This window comes from Triplophysa dalaica, chromosome 9 (genome assembly GCF_015846415.1).
Source record: "Triplophysa dalaica isolate WHDGS20190420 chromosome 9, ASM1584641v1, whole genome shotgun sequence".
NCBI lineage: Eukaryota > Metazoa > Chordata > Actinopteri > Cypriniformes > Nemacheilidae > Triplophysa > Triplophysa dalaica.
Genome location: NC_079550.1, coordinates 6352053 through 6378000, shown reverse-complemented (window position 1 = coordinate 6378000; position 25948 = coordinate 6352053). Strand labels below are relative to the sequence as shown.

At 40.1% G+C, this 25948-nt stretch overlaps 1 protein-coding gene across 2 annotated transcripts in view; it reads right to left on the bottom strand.

The window, feature by feature from the left end:
- Positions 1–20475, bottom strand: part of mtus2b (microtubule associated tumor suppressor candidate 2b) — a 54121-nt gene extending 33646 nt beyond the window's left edge. The window contains exon 1 of one of the 2 annotated variants that reach the window (XM_056757110.1): positions 19657–20475. The gene's annotated coding sequence lies outside the window, so the exon portion shown is untranslated. Of the gene's footprint in view, positions 1–265; positions 1104–19656 lie in introns of those variants that run through there. The other variant, XM_056757111.1, reaches the window with a different exon arrangement.
- Between the last annotated feature and the right edge of the window lie 5473 nt (positions 20476–25948).

Here is a 25948-nt window from a genome sequence, read left to right as displayed (position 1 = left end):
AAATTAAACTACAACATAAAATAAAAATGTGGCCTAAATATTTTGGAAAACCTTTATCTTAATGAAAAACGGATATGTTGCCTTAGAAAAAAAATTAAATAAGTTGAGTAACTAAAATTATTATCTCCAAATAAAAACTAAACCCAAACTAAAACTAAAATTAAACAAATACAATAAATGAAATAAATCAAAATTAACTTAACTTTAGTAATAAAATGACATCTCATTACAAAATTCATTGTAGAATGCATTGTAAAGACTTTACGGCATATTGTATCTGTAATGCTTCTTTCAGCTGGGACTTGCCGTGATTCCATTCCATTCCATTTTCTACCGCTTATCCGAACTACCTCGGGTCACGGGGAGCCTGCGCCTATCTCAGGAGTCATCGGGCATCAAGGCAGGATACACCCTGGATGGAGTGCCAACCCATCGCAGGGCACACACACTCACTCATTCACTCACGCACTCACACCCTACGGACAATTTTTCCAGAGATGCCAATCAACCTACCATGCATGTCTTTGGACCAGGGGAGGAAACCGGAGTACCCGGAGGAAACCCCCGAGGCACGGGGAGAACATGCAAACTCCACACACACAAGTCGGAAGCGGGAATCGAACCTCCAACCCTGGAGGTGTGAGGCGAACGTGCTAACCACTAAGCCACCGTGCCCCCGACTTGCCGTGATATTTTATCCAAATCATTCAAAAAACTTATTTTATGAGCTTATAATATAAAAATAATGAAAACCCATTGAATGAGATCTCCACTCAGTGATAAAACACAATTACATCCAGATCTGCCTAGCAAAAGAGCAGCTCCTACACAGCAGAGGAGGTCATTCCCTGAGAGGTGATGGATATCAAATGTTCTCAACAGGAACATACTTTTCCAGGAAAACAGGTGCAGTTATGGATATTGAGAAGAAGTGAAAATAATGCATGGGCGTAGAAAACATCTACATTAGTCAGTGATTTAGGATGTTACACCCCATTGCACGCCATGCTGCAGAAAATACATAGATATTCTACCCAAATTTTAACTTTGAATATTTCTTTCGTAAAACAGATAATCAAAATCACATCATCATTAAAAACACATTTCAAAGAGTCATTCTGCTGACTGGATTTATAGTTAAAAGAAGAAGATGAGAATAGTGTAGTTTGTGCATTTTGTCTGACCCACTTTGTGCATTTGATGCATCTCATCATCTCTGAGCTTTCATTAACATACGCAACCGCCTCTGCAGGGTAAACATAAAAAGCAGAATACATTTTTACTAAAGCCATACAAAAATTTGTAAGATACATTATGATTATAACATAATGTCAAATCACCACACATTATAAACATGTACAATACATTAACTGTCATGATTCCGCTATCATGTCATGTCTATTCTTAGTTTTGAGTCATGGCATAGCCTAACGATGTGCGTGGAGGGAGAGATAGTGATCCTATCGGCTTGCTATACTGACTCTCTGGTTTGCGTCTTTGTTCCCGCCATCTCGTTTCCTCGTTAGCTTTCCTTGAGTGTTCATACCTATCACCTGGTCCTTGTTAATTATCCTCTGTCTGTCATGACAACGTATGGCTAACCGCTGCAGCTCGATCGGAGTCTACGACTTCATCGAGCACAAGCTACTCCTCTCCGCTGGTCACAATACATGAAAGTGGTCCTCTGCAGATCATGGTTATGTGCACCACTACACACCTCCCCTCAGCCTCTCCACAACCACCCAGTCTCACTGGCGGGCGGGGGAGACGGGAATCCTGGGCTCCTCGTCCGAGGCCTCCAACCCAGAGCCAGCTGCGCCCTTCACCTCCAGCCGACCACCAGGCGGGTGGCTCTGCTGAAGAAGAAGAGACAAGGGAGGGCAGCTCGGAGCCAGTGGGTCCCGGCACCCAGTCCGGTCCAGCAACCGGCACCCAGTCCGGTCCTGCAACCGGCGGTCCAGAGTCCTGCCCAGCCGCCAGAGAGCGTTGCCCAGCCGGCGATCCAGTCCGTGTCCCTGTTGTCATTTATTGTTTATCTTGTCTTGTTTTCCCCATCGTAGGTCTTTGTTTTGTTTTAATAAATCTTGTTTGAACCCCTTCACCACCGTCTGCCTGCATTTGGGTTCTCCTGCCTTGACAACCAGGTCAATTCATTACTATATATTTAATTAACTGTATATAACCAAAGTCCGTTTACGGAAGTCTAGCCACTTGGCGCCCATGTTTGCAACGCCTCTGGGCATTTATTTGCATCATAGCAAGTCAACAGTACTGAAATGGCGAAAGGCAGATATTTTTTAAATCTCTGCAAAAATCACAATTAAACAGCACGTTTCCAATCAATTTCACAACATGACATGAACTGTACCATAACTTTGGTGTACTATTCTTAAATTAAGATAAAAATCACCTTTTTTAATGTCACTTCATCTACTGCGCATGCGCACAGGCTGGCAAGCGGCATACGAGAGCCTACGTCATTCAATATTGATTGGTTTATAATAAAAGTGGTCTATAAAAATACTAAAGGAGCCGTATGTGATATTGACAGTAGTTTTTCCCGGCCACTCCTCCTCAGATTCGAGGCTTAGAGGAGTTGTCAGACACTAACAGAAGTGTAATGGAAAGCATCAACTCTTACACTGCAAGTTTATCTGCTAATTTATACGTTTGTAGTGGTTTTGTTGTTTGCAAATATAAATCGATCAGCAGCCTGTTTCGAAATATACAAAATATACAAGTGGGTAAGTAGGCGGGGTCACATGGACCAAAACAAAAACAGACATTGCTTCACAGAACATACATTTCAGAGTAGAATTACTGGCTATAGAATTGTTTTTTGGACAAACCTATAAATGAACTTAATATATTTGTGGACATTTAGGAAACATGCTAAGATAGTGTTTTGATTGAATACAGTAAATTTATTACAGCACCTTTAAAGTCGCAATGTGGGATTTTTATTGTTTTAGCAACTAAGTGGTGAGTTTGAGAATTGTAACCAAATCTCAACTGACCCTTCCATTTCGAAGCATGACAGTGGCCCCCATAGTACGAAAATACAGCAGATAATAGCCATTCACGCAATGATGTTTCTTTACAAAGGTAAATAAAGAAAATTACCGATGGTTGACAGACATCTCAATGTTGAGCAGTCATCGTGATTCCTTCAAATGTTTGCCCTTCATCACGTGACTCTCTGCTCTGTGCTGCAAATCATGTTGTAAACAAATATGAACAAGGCAAAGGGGACACATTAGTTCACGCTGTACAGACTGGCCTGACTTTATAACTATGAAGCTCACACTGTATAAAGAGGACACACAGTTTGTGCAGACCTGCCTGACTTTATAACTGTATAAAGAAAACGTGTGCCACAAAGGCCGGTGAGTGAGGGTTAACGAGCGTCAGCTTTTACGCACACCGGTCTCGTATCATGGAGGAGATCAAGAGCATAAGAGAAAAAGAGGACCGGGCCTGGGTTTTAGTTGTGGTTATGTATTGTATTATTCTGTCTTTTACTTTTTGTTATTTTAATTAAATGTTTGTCGGTTCCCGTCTCCTTCCTTCCCTACTTTGAACCTTGTTACATTGGTGCCGAAACCCGGGAGGAAGGAGAAAAGTTGCTGTCGGAGAGTCCTTGCTGCCAAGTGGGTGGGTGTCCGCCAGTGACTGCCCAAAGCGGTGGTTCTTGAGAAGAGGAGGAGCCATTGTGGGCCGCCAAAGCTTCGGTGGGACGGCGACCTTTGCTGCCGCGCCCCTGGGTCGAAGTGGGGAGGCTATCGTCCAAGCGGGAGCGGGGGAGTTGCCACCGTCCGCCAGAGGCCGGAGCCTGCGTCCGTCCGCCCAAGGGGGAGGAGCAGGGGACCTGGAACTCGCCGCTGCCCGCTAAAGAAGGAGCCACCGGGTTTAGTTTGTGTTTATGTATTGTATTATTCGTCGGCAGTCGGCCGTGAGGGGCTCCCAGCTGTCTTTTACTTTGTTGTTATTTTTATAAAAAATTTAAATGTTTGCCGGTTCCCGTCTCCTTCCTTCCCTACCTTTAACCTTGTTACACAGTTGTGTTGCTGTTTTCGTTACCTCCTTATTTAAAGAGTAGAGCGTCTTGTTCAAACGCTACTTTGTTTTCATATCAGAGTTGGAGGTTTGCGGCTTTGACACCAGTCGAATAGCTGTTCTAAACTGGCTTTATTCATCAGGATAACACAGTATAACTCCTTGAGTCTCCTCAAGCTACAAAAGTTTAATTTTCTCTTTAACATGTGAGACAGATGTATTAGGTTACTGTCACTTTAAGGCAAATTCTTTTTTTGATGCGGATATACATCGAAAACACAACGGGCTGTGCTTATGTGAACCTTTTGTGTTTTTGACACTTTAAGAACACACACAAGACGTTCATGATGATTAGTAGGCTAACTGAGATGTCTGGAACAGAGGTAACGTTAAACATGCAATGTATTCCGTTGAATGGGGATGTACAGACGCATCGCAGCATGTAGAATAGGGCTGGGCTGTATACCGAGTTGGAGGGATATATCGATATGTTTACCCAACGCGATGCGGGATTAGCCTATATTGTTCATATCGATATGGTTTGATGCCGTGCACGCGCTCGCTCTGTGCGAACCAGATCGCGCTCGCTTGCCTGCTCCAGCACACAAGGTAGCATGCGACATGGAGGAACACGCGCCGCTGGCCAACACTACAGAAAACTTACTGGTTATAACAAAAAAAACAATGGTTCACTCATTTGGAGGTGGTTTGGATTTTAAAGTTCCGATGAGAATGTAATTGTAATACAAATCTGTTGTATCAAAATATGGAAGCACATCAAATCTCTTCCACCACTTACAAAATAACCATTATGTGCAGTACGATGAGTGTTTACACTTTGGCCACAAAGACCACGCAATTCAAAACATCTGTCCCGAAACAAAGTTCTCTGGAAGCTTCTTTTACCCGAAGTGTGCCTTACGAAAAGAGAAGACGTGCGATATAACTAAGGGGGTAGCTTATCACTTTGCAAAAGACATGGTTCCTATTGCAACAGTGCAACAAGAAGGTTTCCGAGCGGCTCGCAAACGTGTCTCATTTCGCGCTAACAACCGATTTATGGTCAAGCTGGACATGCGAGCCATATATGAGTTTGACAGTTGACAGTTGCTTGTAGAGCGATTCATCTTGTTCTTTTCATGTTTCCGGTTCTGAGTCAGTTCTGTGGCATACTGTCGCATAGCAGTGAACTTTGGAACAACAGTGTTTCAAGTATCGAAACAAGCTAAATTTTGGTATTGAACCGATTTAAATCTAACATGTACGGGTAAATTTTCAGTAAACTTTTTTCCATCTAAACTGCATCATTCGGACCCATCATATGGGCACACATCTTCTCGTATATCTGTTATGCTGACAATACCCAGATTTACATTCCGTTTCACCCAAGCGATACCACTGTAGCAGCTCACATAACAGCCTGCCTAGAAGACAATTAGCTTGGATGAAAGAGCATCACATCCATCTCAACCCTGCCAAGACAGAACTACTTGCACGGTGAACACATCTCACCATCCAACTTGGCAATACCACAATCACTCCTTCAAAAACAGCTCAGAGTCATATTTGATGAACAGCTTTCCTTCAATGATCACATTCTGAAGACAATACGGTCATGCCAACATGCCTTATTCAACATTAGAAAGGTTAGACCATATCTCACTGAGCATGAGGCACAACTCCTTGTCTAGGCCCTGGTAATCTCAAGATTTGACTACTGCAATGCACTCCTTGCTGGTCTTCCTGCAAAGGCTATCAAACCACTCCAGCTGGTTCAGAACTCAGCAGCACGCCTCGTCTTCTAACAGCCCAAAAGGGCTCATGTGACACCCCTTTTCATCTCTCTCCACTAGCTACCGGTTGAAGCCCGTATCAGATTCAAGTCACTAATGCTTGCATAAAGGATTGTCACTGGATCTGCACCGGCATACTTTCACACCCTCCTACACCCTGTCAGGAACCCTGCATTCAGGAAACGAGCAGTGTCTTAAATTGCCTTCTCAAAGGGCAGTAAATCACTCTCCCGATCATTCTCCTTCACAACTCCTTCCTGGTGGAACATTCTTCCTAACTCAGTCCGGTCAACCACATCTCTCACAACATCTCAAAAAACTACTTCAAACCCATTCAATTTGTTATATAGTGCTTTTAACAATATGCATTGTTCCAAAGCAGCTTTACAGCAAAAGAAAAACAGAAAAACACAGAAAGGTAAAACACAGCACAGTGCATGGTGTTTATAGACCAAGCAAGATCATTCTAATAAATAATATCTAATAAATAATTAAATAAATGAATAAATGCAGTGTTCTGATGAGCAAGCTAACATTGCCCTGCTGTGGCGAGGAACCCAAACTCCAGTGAAGAATAATTTGAGAAAAAAAAGGCCAGATCTCTTCTGTGAAAACTTGACAGACAAGTGAGAGAGAAAAAAAACGAAACCTCTCGCTTTTTTTCATCAGGTATTGTTCTGGCTTTTGTCGAAACAAGTAAGTTTGTATTAGACCCTATTGAATTATTGCTCCTGTATGACATATCGGCTTTGGATAAAAGCGTCTGCTAAATGACTAAATGTAATTCAAATCCTCACCACTAGATGTCGCTAAATTTCATACACTGGACCTTTAATACAATTCCAAACATTTTCATCAATTTCTTCAAAGACCAAATTCTCCAAACTGTGCAAACTGTAGGCCTTTGGTGTCATTTCATAGTCTCCGATACAATTCAAGAAGAAGCACTAAAGTTACAAAAAATAAATAGTGTATATGAAAAATCAGGTAGTAGCTCAAGCTATATCGAAACAACATTAGCATTCTAACTTGTATCTGTTTCTGTATATATATCGCCATTGGAAAAAAATGTACTGCCTTACACTGATAGTGACTCATTTTATCCAGAACACAATTATTGAAAAAGCCACTGTAGTGACTAACTGTCACAGTCTCACAGTCTGCATGAGGGTTTGTCAGACACATGTGAGGAAAACATCACTGACAGATCTGCAGAACACATTTTTCAGCAATGCATGATTTCAGGAAGAGATGTCTAAAGAAAACCCCTGCATTAGATGACTTGTGACTGAATCATATTTATATTAAAAAAATCTGTGTTGTGATGTCCCCATTAGGGCTGAAACGATTAGTCGACAATATCGACAACGTCAACAATAAAAAATTCTTGTTGTCCAGTAGTCTTTTGATAATGTGACTTAATTTAAGGGCCGAGTTGGACAGAATCAGCCAACTTAAAGAGAACAACCAGAACAAATTTCAAAAGCTGAATTGATTTTATTTATTACGTAAATTATGTATAACTCAATGTTGTAACTAGTTGGAAAAGCTGAATAATCATTAAAAATGTACTGATTAGTCATTGAAATAATAGCCGATTAGCCGATTAATCGATCTTATAATTGTTAGATTAATCAACTATCAAAATAATCGTTTGTTGCAGCCCTAGTCCCCATCTAACAAATATGTGGAATATAATCGTGATATTTTTTTAGCAGATGGGTGATTCTCAAAAAATATTGGTTTCAAGAAGTCAAACATGATTTTCTCAAAAACAGTTGTATCAACCTATCTCTATATTAATTTAAAAGAAGATATGACATGTTCAAAGGCCTGCTGCCAAGAACTTGGGTTTTATAATTGACAGTGGTCTAGGTGGGATTGGCAAATCAATGCCACTGTGAGTTCTGTTTTTTTATCATGTCATAAGATTGAACCTTGACTGTGAACCATGCCTTCATTTCCTCACGAATTGATTACTGTTCTCTGCTTTATTATGGGCTGCTGGTGTCTGCTGTACATTGACTTCAGCTTGTTCAAAGTGTGGCTGCCCCCTCTGCTCACAGGCAGTCTCAAACGGGTTCACATCACACCAATCCTATTTTCATTACTTTGGCTACCAATCCAATATCGTATTGACTTCAAAATTGCTTTTCTTGTGTAAACAATGTTGCTCCGCAGTACCTCGTAGATCGCATACTTCTTTAATGCTACAGGTTCCAAGATCTAGACTAAGAGACAGGGGTGATAGAGCCTTCTCCGAGGCTCTGGAACAATCTGTCAGCATCTATTAAAACTGCCTCAACTGTGCCACAGTCTACTCATCTTTTCTCTCATGCTTTTCTTCATCTGTGATTTGTTCTTTTTCTTTTGATTTTTTCATGTATATCTATTTTAATGTTGTGATTGCCGTAGGTCTATGAAAGTTGTACAGTGCCTTGGTTGAACCAAGTTGTTTTAACAGTGCTTTATACATAAATTTAAAATAGAAATTAAATTCAAAACTTATGCTGACAGTTTAACACAATTTTAAAATAACTTTCTGACAAAAAAGGCCTTAAAAATTCTCTTTCCTTTAACCATTTAAACTGTCAATCTCATAGCATGTTTAGCTAAAAACAAGCAAAGCCATGATGCCTATTAATCATAAGACATTACATAATTATATTTGAATAGAATATTATACAGGTAAAATTTGTTTAAATGTGGAAGACTGCCTTGGTAATGAGAAGGAAAAAATTGTGTACACAGCGTGTAAAGAGAAAATTAAATGTAGTACTAGTAGATGTGTTTCTTCAAATAAAATCAAACTAAATGTAAATACATTTCTGTGTGTTTAAACAGTCTTTAAAAAACATTAAGGAGGATCAGAATATCAGTCCTGGACACACCCTCCACTATTTCTTCATTTTTACTATTCATCAATATTCTGTCATTTTTGTAATTTGAGAACATCTATCAGAACATCCAACTGTTTTTTTAAATTGTGTTTAAATTATAACATATGATGCACTATGCTTATGAGAATTTAGCAGAAAATGTGCTATTTGCTAACAATTAGTTAACGAATTAGCTTACATGAACTAGCAGTGAACAATACTTCTACAGCATTTATTAATATTAATTCATGTTAATTTCAGAATTTACTAATAAATTATTAAAATCAAACATTGTCACTGTTAACATTAGTTAATGCATCATGAACTAACATGATGTAACACTCCGTTGGTCCCTTAGTATGTCCCGTTTTTGCCCCTCACGAGACCCCCATCATTGACTTTTGCACCTGCATCCCATTACCCAGACACTAAACGTATCCTCACTGTATGTTTCCGTGGAAGATTTGTTACCTGTGGATTACCCTGTTTTGTTCCGTGGATGTTTTTGCTGTTCACTGTTTGTTCCCTGGATGTTTTGGATTTATTCGTTTTCACCCTAGCACGTTTGGATTACCCTGTTTGTTACGGAGTTCATTTTTTATGCTAAATTCATTCACCCTACTACAGTTTCCGTGTGACATCGGCCCTGTGTCAGTGACGTTCTTCTTACACATCAATAACTGTATTGACACGAACTAACATTAACAAGGATTAATAAATGCAGAGAAACTCAATTGTTCTTTGTAAGCTAATGTTAGATAATGCATTTACTACTGTCAACTTATTTCACCTTATTGTAAAGTGTTACCAAAAAAAGCAATGAAATCCATAATAAATTAATTTCTATGTCAAAATTATGTTTTGTCCAAGGTAGATGACACGATTATCTTTATTATGATCATCTGTTTCAGAATTGTAATGTTTTATAATTCAAATCTTTACTGCCATGATGTTTCAGTGTTTTTGTAAGATTCTCAAACCCTCTAAACGCTGCTTACACGTACACACGCAAACACACCTATACACACAATCTATCTGACCTACTTTTAGGAGGGTTCAGAAGTACTAAAGTAAAAATATTCAAAAACCTCGCAGCTCAACACCAGGGAGTTTGGATATTTAAAATACAGGTCCAAACATGAATTACTAAAAAGCAGGATACTTAAAATTATCTTTTTTTTTCAATCTTCTACAAAGATTTAATCCAGACATTCATGTGATAAATATTTCACACAGTCTTTGATTTAGCCTTGACTACAATTCATTAAAGAATGATTTCTTTGCATCTAACATAAGTAGATGTTTCAATTACTCAGCGCCCGTTTAAACATTTAATCATTCACAACACAACTGTGGATTAAATAAACAACAACGCCATCAATGACAAACTCACAGCAGGTGTGAAACTAAGCACAAGTACACTAACAGCATCTGGAAGCTTCGAGATCCAACATTATGAGTAAAAGTAAAGCTTTAACTGTCTCGTACGTTACTGCGCATGACATTTAGGTTTTACATGTATGCATTTGAAAGACGCTTTAATCCAAAGTGACATACATTGCATTGTAATATAAATTTGTTGTACAATCCCCGGGGATTGAACCCATGACCTTTGTATTGCTAGTATTTCTGTGGTAAGAGCCACAGGAAAGCTATATAGATATAATATCAAGAAAGTCTCTGAACACCAGAGGTTTTCACGATTCTATCTGTGTTATCCGTTAGTTTGGACTGTCAGTTTGATTCTTTTGAGTTTCCTGTTCTGTTCTGTAGTTCATTTGTTCTTGTTAAATATTTCTCCCAGGTGTGTCTAGTTATCTTGTTTAGTTCTCAGTTTATTTAAACCCCCGTCTTTCCTTTGTCTTGTGCGAGTTGTTGAAAACTGAAAAAAGTGAAACTGTGTACCAAAATTACGTCAATCCTTGCAAGCAATTTTATTAGTTTTTCTCAAATTATATTTTTAGCTTACTTCAAATCAAAATGTATACATTTTAACAAACCACCATAGGTGTGATCATTGTGTGTTTCAGTTGTTTTTTTTTTAATCCTGACTTTTGTTAAATTAATTCAGTTTTCTCTTTAAGTGTTTACAATAGTGTTTCAATAAGAACACTCATGCATTCATAAGAAAAGAAGAGATGCTTAAAAACGTAAACTTTTATGATGTTTGTCGAGCTTTGATGAAGATGAAAAGTGACACTAAATAATGTGTTTTTTGTACAACTGTTTAAATCTCAGACTGTAGGATAACACAATATTCACACATTAATAACACACTGCTGAGCAATTGTTTCAATAACTTGATCCCAATGGATCTTGGTTTTCATTGTCATGAATCTCTCTCTGAGACATGGCTTGAGAACCCAAGTGCAGGCAGACACAGACGGTATTGGTGTAACAGATATTTATTTAAACAAAGAAACACAAAACAAAGACCCACGATGGGGTAAAACAAGACAGGGAAATATATACTTAACAATTAACACTGACTAACTAAGACTACAAAACAAACACTTGAAACAAAACACTAACACTGACTGAACTAGACTTACTATAAAGAACAGGAACAACGACCAATGGGAACAGCAAACAAGAACATCCAGCGAACAGCAAACAGGTATCGAACACCAAACAACATGTAGCAACAAGTAATGCACGAGCAACGAGACAAAGAAACATGAGGACTCTTTATAGGCAAGGTAATTAACAGAAACTAGGAAACAGGAGGGTAGGAATGATCACGCGACTCGGGGAGAGTATGGAAGACCGTCATTGTCAAAAACATCTCTCCCCACACAAAACCATCAGGCAATGCCATGGCTCCACTTGAGACAAGAATAAAACATGACATGATAGTGGAACCATGACATAAGCCCCCCCTTTAATGAACACCTCCAGGTGTTCACCAAGGGGTAACTAACAAGACAAGACTAACTTAGACAAGGACAAAAACCAGACAGACAAGGCAAACATGACAAGAGGCAAACACGACAAGATAATGCATGGGTTGGGGTGGGATAATAAAAACAACAAACAAGGGAGGGGGGGTGGGGGCAGACAAGAAAACATGGGTAGTCCAGAGAGGGAGGGCTGGGTGGGGAAGTTCCAGCCCTTGGGGACGCGCCAGGGCGCGGAGCCCCAGGAGGCTTGACAGGAGTAGTCCTGGGGGGAACTGTCCTAGTCCCCTGCAGGACTGTAGGGCTGGACCACGGCTGGAATGCCGGGCTGGACCAGGGTTGGAAGATCGGCTGGGCAGCCGGACTTGACGGCGGCTGGGCAGCCGGACTTGACGGCGGCTGGGCAGCCGGACTTGACGGCGGCTGGGCAGCCGGACTTGACGGCGGCTGGGCAGCCGGACTTGACGGCGGCTGGGCAGCCGGACTTGACGGCGGCTGGGCAGCCGGACTTGACGGCGGCTGGGCAGCCGGACTTGACGGCGGCTGGGCAGCCGGACTTGACGGCGGCTGGGCAGCCGGACTTGACGGCGGCTGGGCAGCCGGACTTGACGGCGGCTGGGCAGCCGGACTTGACGGCGGCTGGGCAGCGCTCTCTGACGGCGGCTGGGCAGCGCTCTCTGACGGCGGCTGGGCAGCGCTCTCTGACGGCGGCTGGGCAGCGCTCTCTGACGGCGGCTGGGCAGCGCTCTCTGACGGCGGCTGGGCAGCGCTCTCTGACGGCGGCTGGGCAGCGACCTCTGGCGGCTGGGCAGCGACCTCCGGCGGCTGCTGGGCCGGGCTCGGTGCCGGACGGACCGTCACCTTCCCACAGCGCCCCCCCAAAAAATATTTGGGGTTTGACACCACCGGACTCGGGACCACAGGACTCGGGACCACAGGACTCGGGACCACAGGACTCGGGACCACAGGACTCGGGACCACAGGACTCGGGACCACAGGACTCGGGACCACAGGACTCGGGACCACAGGACTCGGGACCACAGGACTCGGGACCACAGGACTCGGGACCACAGGACTCGGGACCACAGGACTCGGGACCAACTGGTTCCCGGCTGACCTCCGCTGCCTCTTCTTTTCCAGCCGAGCCACCCGTCTGGTGGTCGGCTGAAGGAAGGAGGTAAAGGGCAAAGCCGGTTCCGGGTTGGAGGCCTCAGAGGAAGACCCTGAGGAAGTTCTCCTCCCCCGCTTGCCACGGAGACCAGTCGGTGGTGGTGAAGCTGCTGCGGTTGAGGCGGAGGGCACGGTGATGCCCACAACCCCGACCTGCAGGGTACGACCCTCTGGAATAGCAGCCAGCGGAGATGGATAGCAGGATTGTACTGGGACCCTGGACTCGGACCTGTTCGTGGCATACCGCCACACGACATCGAAGTCCAGCGGTCTCAGCATCCTCATCTCCGCCGGCGACAGAGGATCCCTGAGGCCGCGGCTGAACAACACCGCTAGTTCCGCCTCCCCAAAGACCAACTCCTCTGCGGCATCCAGGAACCTCTCTACGTAGGTCCCCAGATCACCATCTCCTTGGCGGATACCGCAGAGGTGGCGTGCCTGGCGGGACCGCAAGCAGTTCACCTTGGCTGCCTGCTGGGTTCTGTTTGGCTCGTGCATTCTGTCATGAATCTCTCTCTGAGACATGGCTTGAGAACCCAAGTGCAGGCAGACACAGACGGTATTGGTGTAACAGATATTTATTTAAACAAAGAAACACAAAACAAAGACCCACGATGGGGTAAAACAAGACAGGGAAATATATACTTAACAATTAACACTGACTAACTAAGACTACAAAACAAACACTTGAAACAAAACACTAACACTGACTGAACTAGACTTACTATAAAGAACAGGAACAACGACCAATGGGAACAGCAAACAAGAACATCCAGCGAACAGCAAACAGGTATCGAACACCAAACAACATGTAGCAACAAGTAATGCACGAGCAACGAGACAAAGAAACATGAGGACTCTTTATAGGCAAGGTAATTAACAGAAACTAGGAAACAGGAGGGTAGGAATGATCACGCGACTCGGGGAGAGTATGGAAGACCGTCATTGTCAAAAACATCTCTCCCCACACAAAACCATCAGGCAATGCCATGGCTCCACTTGAGACAAGAATAAAACATGACATGATAGTGGAACCATGACATTCATTGTCTTAACAAATATATTTTAAAACTCGGTCGTATCAGACAATGAAAACTTATCTTTATGTATGTATTAATGTATAGAAATGTATCAATTGTGATTTGAACCAAGCCATAAATAGAATTTGAGAAAAAAATTATTGTAACAAGTTGATGTAATTTTGTTAGAGTTAAGTTGTCCAAAGTTAAAGTATTTTTTTAAGTTGATCCAAAGTTTCACTCTTTTCAGTAGGTGTTTTGCTGGGTGTTCATTGGGTTAATTAAATTCATTGTTTCTTTGTTCTTTTATTATTTTTAATAGATATCTTATCTACACGTGGATCTGCTGCCTCGCCATCCTTTTCGTTACAGGGATTCATAACTCATGTATTGACTCAATCAGCAGGAGGGAGGATCTCTCACATCTGATGAATGGCGAGCTGACAGTGAACAGATGAGAGTGCAGCCTTGGCTATTTCTCATGCACTGTTCAAGTGAGCATAGCTGATGACTTCCTGCTCATTGCTGTAGAGCATCTCTACAGATCACAGTATGAATCAAACTCTTAACCTTCTGAATACAAGTTCGGATCTTTAACCGCCATGTCACACCCTATTTGGAGATGGTGGTCTAGTGGGTTAAACCACTGAACTGATAAATCAAAGGTTGCTGGTTCGATCCCAGCAGGCACCACCAGTGTGTCCTTGAGCAAGACACTTTACTCCATGTTGCTCCAGGGGGTTTGTCCCTGTAATAAGTGCACTGTAAGTCGCTTTGGATAAAAGCGTCTGCCAAATGACTAAATGTAAATGTAAATGTATTCTCATATAAACATTTCACACACATTGTAATGCTACTTAGACCTTAAAGAGATTGTTCACACAAAAATGTACATTCTGTCATTTACACACCCCTTTGTCATTTCACACCTGTATGACTTTCTTTCTAGAGCATAACACATAGATAATTTGAATAATGTTTGTAACTGTTTTGTTTGCAATAGAAGTGCTTTTCGGTTACCAACTTTCTATAAAATATTCTCTTTTGTGTTCCGTGGAAAAAGTCATGCAGGATTGAAATGACAAAAGGGCAAGTCAAATATGACAGCATTTCATTTTTGGGTGAACTATCACTTTAACATTCTAAGACCAATGGAAATAGACTACACACAGATCTCTCTATATCACAAAATTATTAATAATAACGTTCAAATGCCAGTGCCTGATGCAACAAAAGTAGTTACTGGCAAATCAGTCTTGTAAACAGATATGATTCAATGAAGAAAAAGAACAAAGTTTGATCCCTTTGTATGATATTATCTATCATGTTGATTGTTGAAGACAAAGCACAACAGCTTGAACAAAGTTCACCACAGTATGTGCTGTAATATTGGCTTCTGTTTGAAGGCATTAACCCAGAGGCTGCCATGTGGATAAAAAGAGTGCCAATATGTCTCATGAATTCTGATCCAAATAAATAGCCTGCTCCAGCATCTCTCTACTCCCACTGTCCAACGTATTGGTCTCTAATGAACAAATTCATTCAAATCTTCAACTACTGAAGGCTTACAAAAATCCAGACATTTTCTGCTGTGAACTGCTACCTTACATGAATTTTGGACTTTTTGTGACTTAATCCAGGGGTTTCCAAAGTAGGGGTCGGAACCCCTCAGCGGGTCGCAACTCTGAGGATAGTGGGTGTACCTGGCAATGTTACTTTGGGGGTGACGTTCTGAAAACTTTAAGAGCCCCTGACTTAAACAACTTTAACCAGCCTAGCAAGTGCTTAAAACACCTAACAACTAGGGATGCACCGAAAGGAAAATTTGTGGCCGAAACCGAAAACCGAAAAAGAGGAAACCAAGGCCGAAAACCGAAACACCGAAAGAAATTAGGCCAGTTATTAGTACCCTTGCATTTATGGCTATGACTACTAACTTTACTAAAATCAAGGCATTGCAATTGCATAAATATTAAAGTTTCAAAGAATAAATAAATAACAAATTATGCAAATATTTATTTAGCACATTACAACAATGCGCAGTATAAAAAAAAATTCAACTAAGATGTTTAACTTTAACCCACTCATGTGTATATTAAATAATAATGTACAGGTCTACTGGGCCTGCTAGAAAAAATGTACAATTAAATGTTCTCTCAAGAAAACAAAGTGCATTTAGGCCCAATGCATTTTACATTTTTCTCTGTAGGACTACTACAAGAAAGTGCATTCAGAACAAGTGCAACTGCTTAAAGATACAACAATATTTTCTCTGTAGGCCTTCAACATAATAGTGTATCAAAACAAAGACTCCCACAGCCCATATGTTAACTGTAGAACTTTAACAACAACAAATGCACCAAGAATTGCAGATGTGCAAAGTTGATAATAAGTAGTGTAAGAATAGAATAACCAATTTATTCTGTCGTCTGAAGCGCTATGATGTTCATGAACGGAATTTGGAGAAAAAAGTGTTTAAAGTTATGTTATGAAAATAAAAGCCCAACAGTCCAGTATCACAAGTAAAAATCACTTTACAGTGGTAAGAGACTTACTCTTATAACAATTTAGTAAAAAAAAACATTTCCTAGTGTTGAAGTCTATAAAAATACTGTAAAAACCGTTGGAATAAAACGAAAGTATGGAAAATGGTGCAGCACACATTTAAAGAACGAGAGCTCTGCCATTATCACTACACAATGAAACATTACGGACAACAACTAATAAGCAGTGAAGCAAGTTTTAAGTTGTTTATCGTGCGCATAGTGTGGGGACTTTTGATCATCTCTTGTATGTTTTTCGATCGCGGTCTGGCTCGTGTGAGCAGTGGAGCGGGCATAACTCCTGGTGCTGTAGACGCGGAGCTCTGTCATCTCACGAAAACATTGTATAAAACAACTTTGCCTGCCATAGTTTACACAGGACTGGCGGGAAATGTGCATTAATACTTCTTCATTCTTCATATTATGTGGTTTACTTTGATAGGTGAACTGTCTTTCCCGCGTCCCAGCACGACACCCGACGGGTTTTCCCAAATCGCATCACATGTCTAGTCAGTCAAAAGACAACGAGACGCAGATCGCTTCACGAGCATATCCCGCTGAAGGGAAACGGGTGTTTACAAATTGCCCTCATTGTGATCCGCCAGAATGACGGGCGGCCATCAGATTTTTCCATCACTGGTAGAAAAATCTGTCAATGACAAAGAATCTTTGGGATTACGCGACCTCTGGTTCACAAACGTAAATGAATATTGGTCGCACTCTAGAGCCCTGAGGGTGCATGCAGTTTAGGAGACGCTTTAGTGCTGCGATTAAAGGAATAACGTCCGCTACAGATGCATCAAAGGAGCGGTATCTTGTTTGTCACATCACAACATTTCGGCCGTATTGTTTCGGTGATAAAAGTCTTTCGGGCGAAAACCGAAAATGCGCTTTTGGGCCATTTTCGGCCGAAAATTTTCGTTGGCCAAATATTCGGTGCATCTCTACTAACAACCACATACAGTAGCAACCACAAAAGAATTTTTGCACAGCAATCACATTTGTTTCTGAAATAATTAAAGACACTCTCAGTGCACTATATTTTCCCATCTGCTGTAGGTCACATTCAACAAATACACAATTGATAAATTTGATAAAACAAGTTTTAACTTAACTGAAGTTTGACGCAGCACAAAAACATTCAACTTTTTTGTGTGAAAGTGGCAAGTTCGAGAACAAACGTACAACATTTAAAGAGAATGTATCGCCTACCATAAAACTCCATACAAACGAGTAACTCGCATTGTAATACCTAACCATGTTAAGCAGTGTTACCACTGTAACAGCCAACGCTGACTAGACTTGAGAGATTATTGACATATGGTAAGGAAGGGTAGACAGTCCTCTTGACTGATGCAATTTCTGTTCCACACATCGAGTATAAATAAAACACTTACAGCTTGTCCCTCCAGGCGTCAGCATGCAGCCCGTGCCCAACGGCCACGACAGTGTTTCTGCTAATGCTTCCTCTTTGTTTTTCCTCTTTCACTACACTGTAACATGTTCAGAGTGATATTGAAAGTAATGCTACCAGTCTCAAGAAGTTAAGAGACGTGTTGCCGTCTGTCATTAAGATGCATGAAATTCCTCTCATATCCCATTGTGCATTCAGAGCATGTCCACTGCACCTGTCCACTTATCAAACCAGCTAACCTATAGAAGAGAGCTGGATTAGTCAAACATCTTACATCTGTCGGTCTTTACTGGTGTGTGAGTGTGTGTGTGTAGACCACTCTCTTTTGTAACACCTCCTGTTCTCAAGTGCCTCACCCTCTTATCTTCAAATGGAAGCAACTATTACTCCCCTTAAAGCTGGTGCACTGTTAATGAAATATTAACATCCAAATGAAAACGTAGACCACCGCCCCTTTCCTTCACAAGAGCCAACCCCACATCAGCATTGTGTGAGGAGAAAAGCCCTCAAGCAAAAGCAATGAGAACCAATCAGAGACTTGAGTAGGTGTGACATCACAAATCACTCTCAATATTACAGTTTGACATGAATCCTGCTTCAAATGGGTTTGTAAATTATGTTGAGATTTAAGATTTCCACAAAGCAGATGTTAAAACCCAAGATGACTACATTATAGAGAATTATAGAGATCTTCTGACTTGGACCAGTGAGCAACCAGCCAAAGCACTCTAGAATCCACGTAGCAAGGTCCTAGTGTAACCAGAACGAACCACACCTGCACCAGGCGGGCTTCGAACCGGGTCGGTTCGGCATGGGAGTCGGGCGCTGTAGCGAGGAGGCTAAAGACCATCGCTAGAGAGTCCTTGAGGTCCGGAAGTGAGGTTTACACACTGCACAGCACTACACTAGCTTGCCTCCGTTACACTAGCAACAGTCAAATATTGCTGTAGCAGGTCTTTATTGTTCGGAAAATGTGAAAATAAAAATATTATATTTGGCTTCAAGCGTCTCCCTTTCTAGATTATACATTTGCAAAAATAATACAATATAAATGACAGATTCATTACATTTTCAAAAAAATTCAATTTTATTTGTCACAGATATTCTTTAGTGCTCAGATCCTAAACTTGATACAATTTTAAAACAAAAATAAGCATAAAAGCACACATATATAAATATATATATATATATAAGAACATATGTTTGGTGCTGTTTTAGGGAAACTCAGATTATCTGATGACAGTATCATAACAGCTGACTCAGAAGAGATAAAAACAGATGTCTTTGGCATTCTTCAATGTCGTAAAGTACACCGAGTCGATTATGTGGAATGTGGCCAAGGTCCATCAAAACACTGTGTAATGAATTTTGTTTGGAAATGCAATAAAATAATAAAAAACAAAACATATTAATCTAAATCATGGCGATGTTGATAAATAATGTTTACTCGTAGAACCATTAATATCCATTCATAATACCTGATATTAATAGAGAGTTTGATGTTATACTATTTCTGTATTATATTACTAAATTACCAGTAAAATTGTTAATGATGCTAATAAAACTTACTGTTTTAACAATAAACGTTGTTCTGACAAACACATACAAATCATAAATCATAAATAATTCAAGATTTCTCCATTTTTTTTAACCAGTTCACGCATGCACATGCTTGTAGAAAGAGAAAGACACAATCAAGAGATCGGGCATAAAGCAGCATGTTATATAATCACACGCTTCCTCCCTGATCCAGATACACATGACAGCAGGAAGATATGATGCTCTGTGCGCCATCACATGTATCTGCCGCATCTATACATATATTCAATATATATATATATATACACACACATACACGCACACACAAACACACTGAGACTCTTACCTGCAGATCCTCAGCATCAGCATCAGCATCCGAGACCGAGGATGATCGTGCCCAATATTCCGGCCGGCATCATCGGCTCGAGTGTAAAATCAGCCTGGAGGATAAACGGAGATGCAACAGCGAGGCAGACGTGCACCAAGGGCTGCTGTTCGCAGGAACGAATGGTGTAAAATGAAGTGTCGAATTATGGCGGTGTCTCAGAAGTTATCTGACTCACTATCCTTTGTACGCATCATTTTGTGTATGTGAGATTATTCCGTTCAGGCAGCAGTAGTAACATCGCAAAGTCTTAAAATGCTATTGGATCGAAACGCGATTTTGATGGCTAGAGTGCTGTCTAGGTATACAACTCAATAGGTTTTGAGACGCAGCCTGTGTGCTGTGCTAAATATATCGACCGCCACCCACAGGTCGGCCAAGCAACGTGATTTAAGTGCATGTTCATAGCAGTAAACTGAGATTTTATGAATTTAAAGTCTAATATAAAATTATTATAAATATCTTATTGGCTGGGTTTAAACTGCAACAAGGAATTCTCAAATCATTGTCAGTAAATAGGCCTAACAGTGAGACACGACTTCACAGACACAAAAAAAGAAGCTTAAATGTTCATTAAAAAAAATAAACCCCAGTTTTTGATATCCAGATCTAATAAGATGATAAATGAAAAGGCCTACGTAAAAAAAGAAACATTTTGATACTACATAACGGGTAATTGAGGATGGAGAGTGGCGCCCTCTGGTGATTTACTTTTGAGCATTTAAATATTAGGATTGTTCGTCTTGATGCGACGAGGCAAAATCCGACTGGCGGATGACATCAAAGTACCGCGAGAGCGATTCGAAAGCAAACTTTTTATGGTTTGCCGAATCGCTCTCGCGGTAATTTGATGTTAAACGCTTGTCAGATCTTGCCTATATGGGGAGTCTGCAGACCTGGAGCATGCAGTTTTACCATTTCTCCAGTAGGGGGAGTATGCAGTTTTACGTCCCTGCTGTATTTTTTTTATTATTTCCAAGTATTATTACAAATGAGATTAATAATATCACAACATAATAGGCCTGATTAGCCAGCCAACAACTACTATTAAGAAAATATTAATTGAGCACTAACAACCACAAACGTGATAAAACGCACATTAGGTGCACATACATTTGAATCCATATCATTAAGTTAAAATATCCTATGGAAAATATCAAAGAGGTATATTGTATGTAGGATAGATAATTGTATCATCTCTTTAACAATTCAAATCAAGATCCATATGGGACTAATGTTTTCAATTTGAGTTTGAACATGTTTGTGGTTGTTGGTGCTCAATTGTTGAATTTTTAATAAAAAACTTGAATACGTCTGCAGCTAAACTGAAATGGTTTATATATAATTTATAATTCAAGTTAACAGGGCCAGAAGAATATCTTACCAGGAAAGGCCATCAACCCACAAAATGAGAATAAATCATAAAGAAAATAAATATGAAAATGAGTAAGAGATATCGAGTTGGCATACACGTGGTTAGCTAAGGTTGATCCAGACACAACATTGACCTGGTCGCCAATAAGTGTATATTGTATTGTCTTTGTGTTTAAATAACACACACACACACATATCTATATATACACACACACACATATATATATATATATATATATATATATATATATATATATATATATATATATATATATATATATATATATATATATTTTAAGATGTTTAAATTAATTCATAACAATATCAATTAATCGGTAAAAAAATCTGCATGTTGGGCCATTTCTTAGTAACAAAAACGATTATTTACCACAACTCTAACTCGCGATAGACGACGAAGTTATCTGTTAGGTCTGTGCTGGTGGTTCATAATGAACAGTGATCCCCTACTGGAGAAATAAGGAACAACAGGGTCCTAAAACTGCATAGGGCGTAAAACTGCATGCTCCAGGTCTGCAGACTCCCCCTTCTCGATCTTGCAGCGCCGCATCAAGTCGAACAATGCTACAGTCCCAGCAAGCCAAAATACGTGACTGTTACGTAACGTCAACGTAATCTTTTGACCAAACCTACGTCGTTGCGTGGCGACCGGAAAAGTGAAATTCCTGGATTCGTTGCCTCGACGTAATCTCGTGACGTAATCTGCCTGTTTTGGTCTCGTCGTGAGAACGTAATAGATAAAAAAAATTGTGATGGGAACCAGTTAATAATTTAAATATTTTATCCAATATTCTTTGGGCGGACATGCAGCTTAACTAATTTAACTTGTCCTTATGTGCCCATAACTATTTTTTATACTTTTAAAATAACACATAGTGACACAGACTCAGAGTCGGAATACTTTTCATTTATATAGATAAAACCATATTAACAGCAACATATCAAACCGTTTAAAAACATTAAAATGAACAACAACACGTGTTTGTTCAGATACTTAACTTCATATAACAGATTTATTTAAAACTTTATTTAAAACAGCATCAAGCATGATTCACCACAGATAATTACAGAAGCATAAATATAACAAAAAATACCTCAAATATACTTAATGTGATTGCTTGTTGCCGTGGTTACTCTTGACTGACAGCGGCGCTGTGTACCAGAAAAATAATAAAATGAAACCTAGAGCAACGTTTTTTGCAAGTATACTCTCATTTAGTTCCGGAAAAGCCGTTTATTCATTGAGCAGTAATGAGTATGAACGTAACCTGATAAAAGAAATTTCCTGTTAGAGGAACTTTAATTCCTGTCAGTACGAAAGCCCTTCAAAAAAGCATTGTTACTTGCTGTCGGACGACATTCTGTCCGAATTTAACTAAAAAAAATCAATTGAACTTCGTTTTCTACAAGTATTAAACGACAAATGAGAAATTAAAACATGTCTTACTTTGGAGAATATCGGTAGTAGTCCTGTTGGACGCAGCTCTACTGGGCACGCGCTGTTCTAAACTTGACGGCCCAAGTGATGAATTATGAACATGATCAATTATGAACGTGAGTTCTGTTACATTCCCACAACACAGAGCTGCCGGCTTATTTCATCAACTGGTGAACAACATCCTGACCAAAAACGTTATGAAAACCCATATTTAAAAAACTAATCAGCATGTAAATAATAAATGTAAATCAGAAAAAGTATTGGTGCCCACAACGTGCCATTAACCTTACCTGTAGGTCATGTTACTACTGAAATAGTACAAATATTTTACGTAACTCGACCGTCCTTGGTTATCTTGTAACTGTCATGATTCCACCTCACCTTGTCAGGTATTTCTTGGTCTCGAGGCGGAATTAGACAGGATCCTTTGTTTTATGTGTGAGAGAGACTATTTTGGCACCTATTTGTTGCCATACTCTCTCTCTCCGGTCTTGTCATTGTTCCTGCCCTCCTGTTTACTAGTTGTGTTAATTAGTTTATCCCCTGCACCTGTCCCCTCTTGATTTGGTTCCCTTTATATTGACCTTGTGCTTTTACATTTATACTTGTGCTGGATCATTGTGTTAGTCTTGTATGTCATGTGGGGGAGTTCTTGTTCCCTGATGTCATGTAGTCTAGTCTAGTTTATTGTAGTTTAATGTCAAGTGTTAGTTAGTCCTAGTTTAGTCAGTCCTTGTTCTTGTTCCTGTTCCATGTTTTGTTATGTTACACCCTCGTGGGTGTTTTTTTTGTATTTTTGTATTTTTTGTAACATCAGACGTGCCGGCTACGTTGTCAGGTGGTAAGTCATGAAATTACCAAAAATGCCCAATATTACGCAACAGGTGCGTCGTTTGTTAGCTGGGAAGGCCTATACAATAAGATTTACAAGTACGCCAACCTTACTCTCATCTACATTTGGGCAGTCGTTGTCAAATGCTACCAAAAACTGTTTCAGGCAGGTGTGGGTTCGCATTTGCTTTTAGATAGCATGTTCTTTAATTTTTGCAATTGTATGTATCAAAAACTTGAATGGGCAACTCATGACTCGCCAAATACATAGAAAAACACGTATTCGCGCCATATGACCCCTTTAAAGGGCCGCAATCCCAGAAGACAAATCGACCTATTCTTCTTTTTGTAATCTCTTTAAACCACAACAGTGTTGTCACAAGTGACACAAACAAGCTTTTGGGATCCCCTAACAATCTTGTGTCATATTGATTTACAGACTCCATCATATGAGGGCCTCGTGCAGCCAAGAGCAGATGTAGCCACTAGGCAGCGACAAAAATGTCTTAGAAACCACAAATGTATGTAAATTGGAACAGAAAAGGAGGCCGCGTGGAGACCTTTCCGAGGTGCCCAGGTTCGTCCCGTTGCAACCTTGGCGGCCGGAGTATTAAACTATCGAAAGTCCCAGGCGAGACGCCGTCAACTCTGCGTCCGGAGAAGAAGCAATTCTAATCGGCCTTTCTTAAATAATGAGTTTACCATAGGCTGTTGTGTTCGCAGCTAAACCTGAGACTTTACTTTGGTCCAAAGACAGGTGTTGTGTCCTAACGTTAGTGGTAAACACATCGCGCCCATCGGTTCAGAAGACTTGTGACCGTCATAAGTTCTGTAAAGCTTATTGATTAAAACAAAAGAAAGTAATAGCAGTGTCTTTCTAGGTGAGTTTAGTGTTTTCTCGCATTGTCCTAAGTGCGACCACCATGAGAACGGATAGAAACAGAGTTCGCATTTGTAAGACAATGAGGTTACGCAGAAATTGCTGCTCACAACGTAATAACACCTGGTTGCTGATCTTTACATACCTGTCTGTCATATACAACTACTCTGATAGCAAATATTGTATATGCCTATATCAGTGTTTATATTTGTTAGTAATATGCATGCACATGATTAATCATCAACAGCCAACAGAAAAAAGAAAAAGGTCAGCATATGTTGTTCTTTTTATATTTTTGTCTTTTCCATTTAATTCGTATGTATGATCAAGGCATTAAGATGATTATTATTGCAGTTAGTGTATGGTTTTGGTTGGATTGCGTAATTGCGTAATTACGTAATTGCGCTTTCCGCCGTTTTGATTGTCTTGATGTCATCGAAGCCACAGTGTAAGCACTCGACCTCCTATTTTGCATTCGTTGAGTGGAACAGAAGCTCATTTGCATTTAAAGAGACCAACACAATAACGGCACGTTTTCCATTGCGGCCACAAATGGTCATGATGTTCAACATCTTGTTATGAAAGGTATGTGGTGTATTTTGAGCTGAAACTTGAAAAACACATTCTGGGGATACCACTGACTATATTTAAATTGCAGAAAACCCCTGGGATTTCGGCCCTTTAATGCGTGAATGCAGCACATCACATAAAATTCAGTGCGGTGTGGGTATTATTACATCTAAAACAAGCACAAAATGTCAATATTTGCTGCTTCGCAAGCAACAACATAAGGAAAGTAATTTTTGTGAAAAAGTGCTGTCTTATGTGCTTTACAATAAAATGAAAGTCTTGATAGTGTTAATTGTCGAGTTGTCTTTAAGATTTAGAGGAGATTCAGTTTGTATTTTTTGAGTTTCGTGGTTATCAACATTTAAAAGAGTGGTGCTGGGGCTTAGGATGTTATGGGCAGGAGGTTATGCGCAACTGCACATTTTCGGAAGGGTATGCGAGGTCAGTATTGAAGCCCCTCTCCATCGGCCACCCAAATTTAGAAGACACACAACAACAACAACAACAAAAACTAGTAGCGTATTACATTTGGAGTCTTACTAGTTATATTTTACATCATGTGAAGGTGACAATCAATATTGCATCTATAACAGAAGCATAAAGTTTTCCTTTAACAGAAACAATTCTACAACTGCTTCACAGTGTAACAGAACAACATTCTGAAAAGATAAATAACAATCTGAAAAATAATGAAAGAAAGAAATGAGCAAAAAGTAGTAAAATGTTTAGACGTACTCAATAAATAAGGGCTTTAACTAATGATTGTTTTGATCATTGTTTTTTGATAAGACGTTAAATAAATTATTTGATTTTTTGCTTATTATAACTAAATAAAACCCCAAATAAGGCTATTTATTGTATTCTTTGAAAAGTGAGTTTTGCTTATGTAAACTAGAATTTTGACATTAAATCCCTATAACAAAACAGCGTGTTCCGTTTTAAACAATAAAACTTCTTTAAATATCCCAAGTATAAGTGACAATCAAGTTGTAGCCCGTAAAAGATGTGCTGGTGAGAATTTATTTTGATCTTCAATGTAAACATTTAGATTATTCCCTTTCCTTCAGCAAAAAGTATTATTTACATTATTTATAAAGTTTTTTCCCACTTGTGCCCGCTTTAAAAAGAATGCTTTGTTTGTG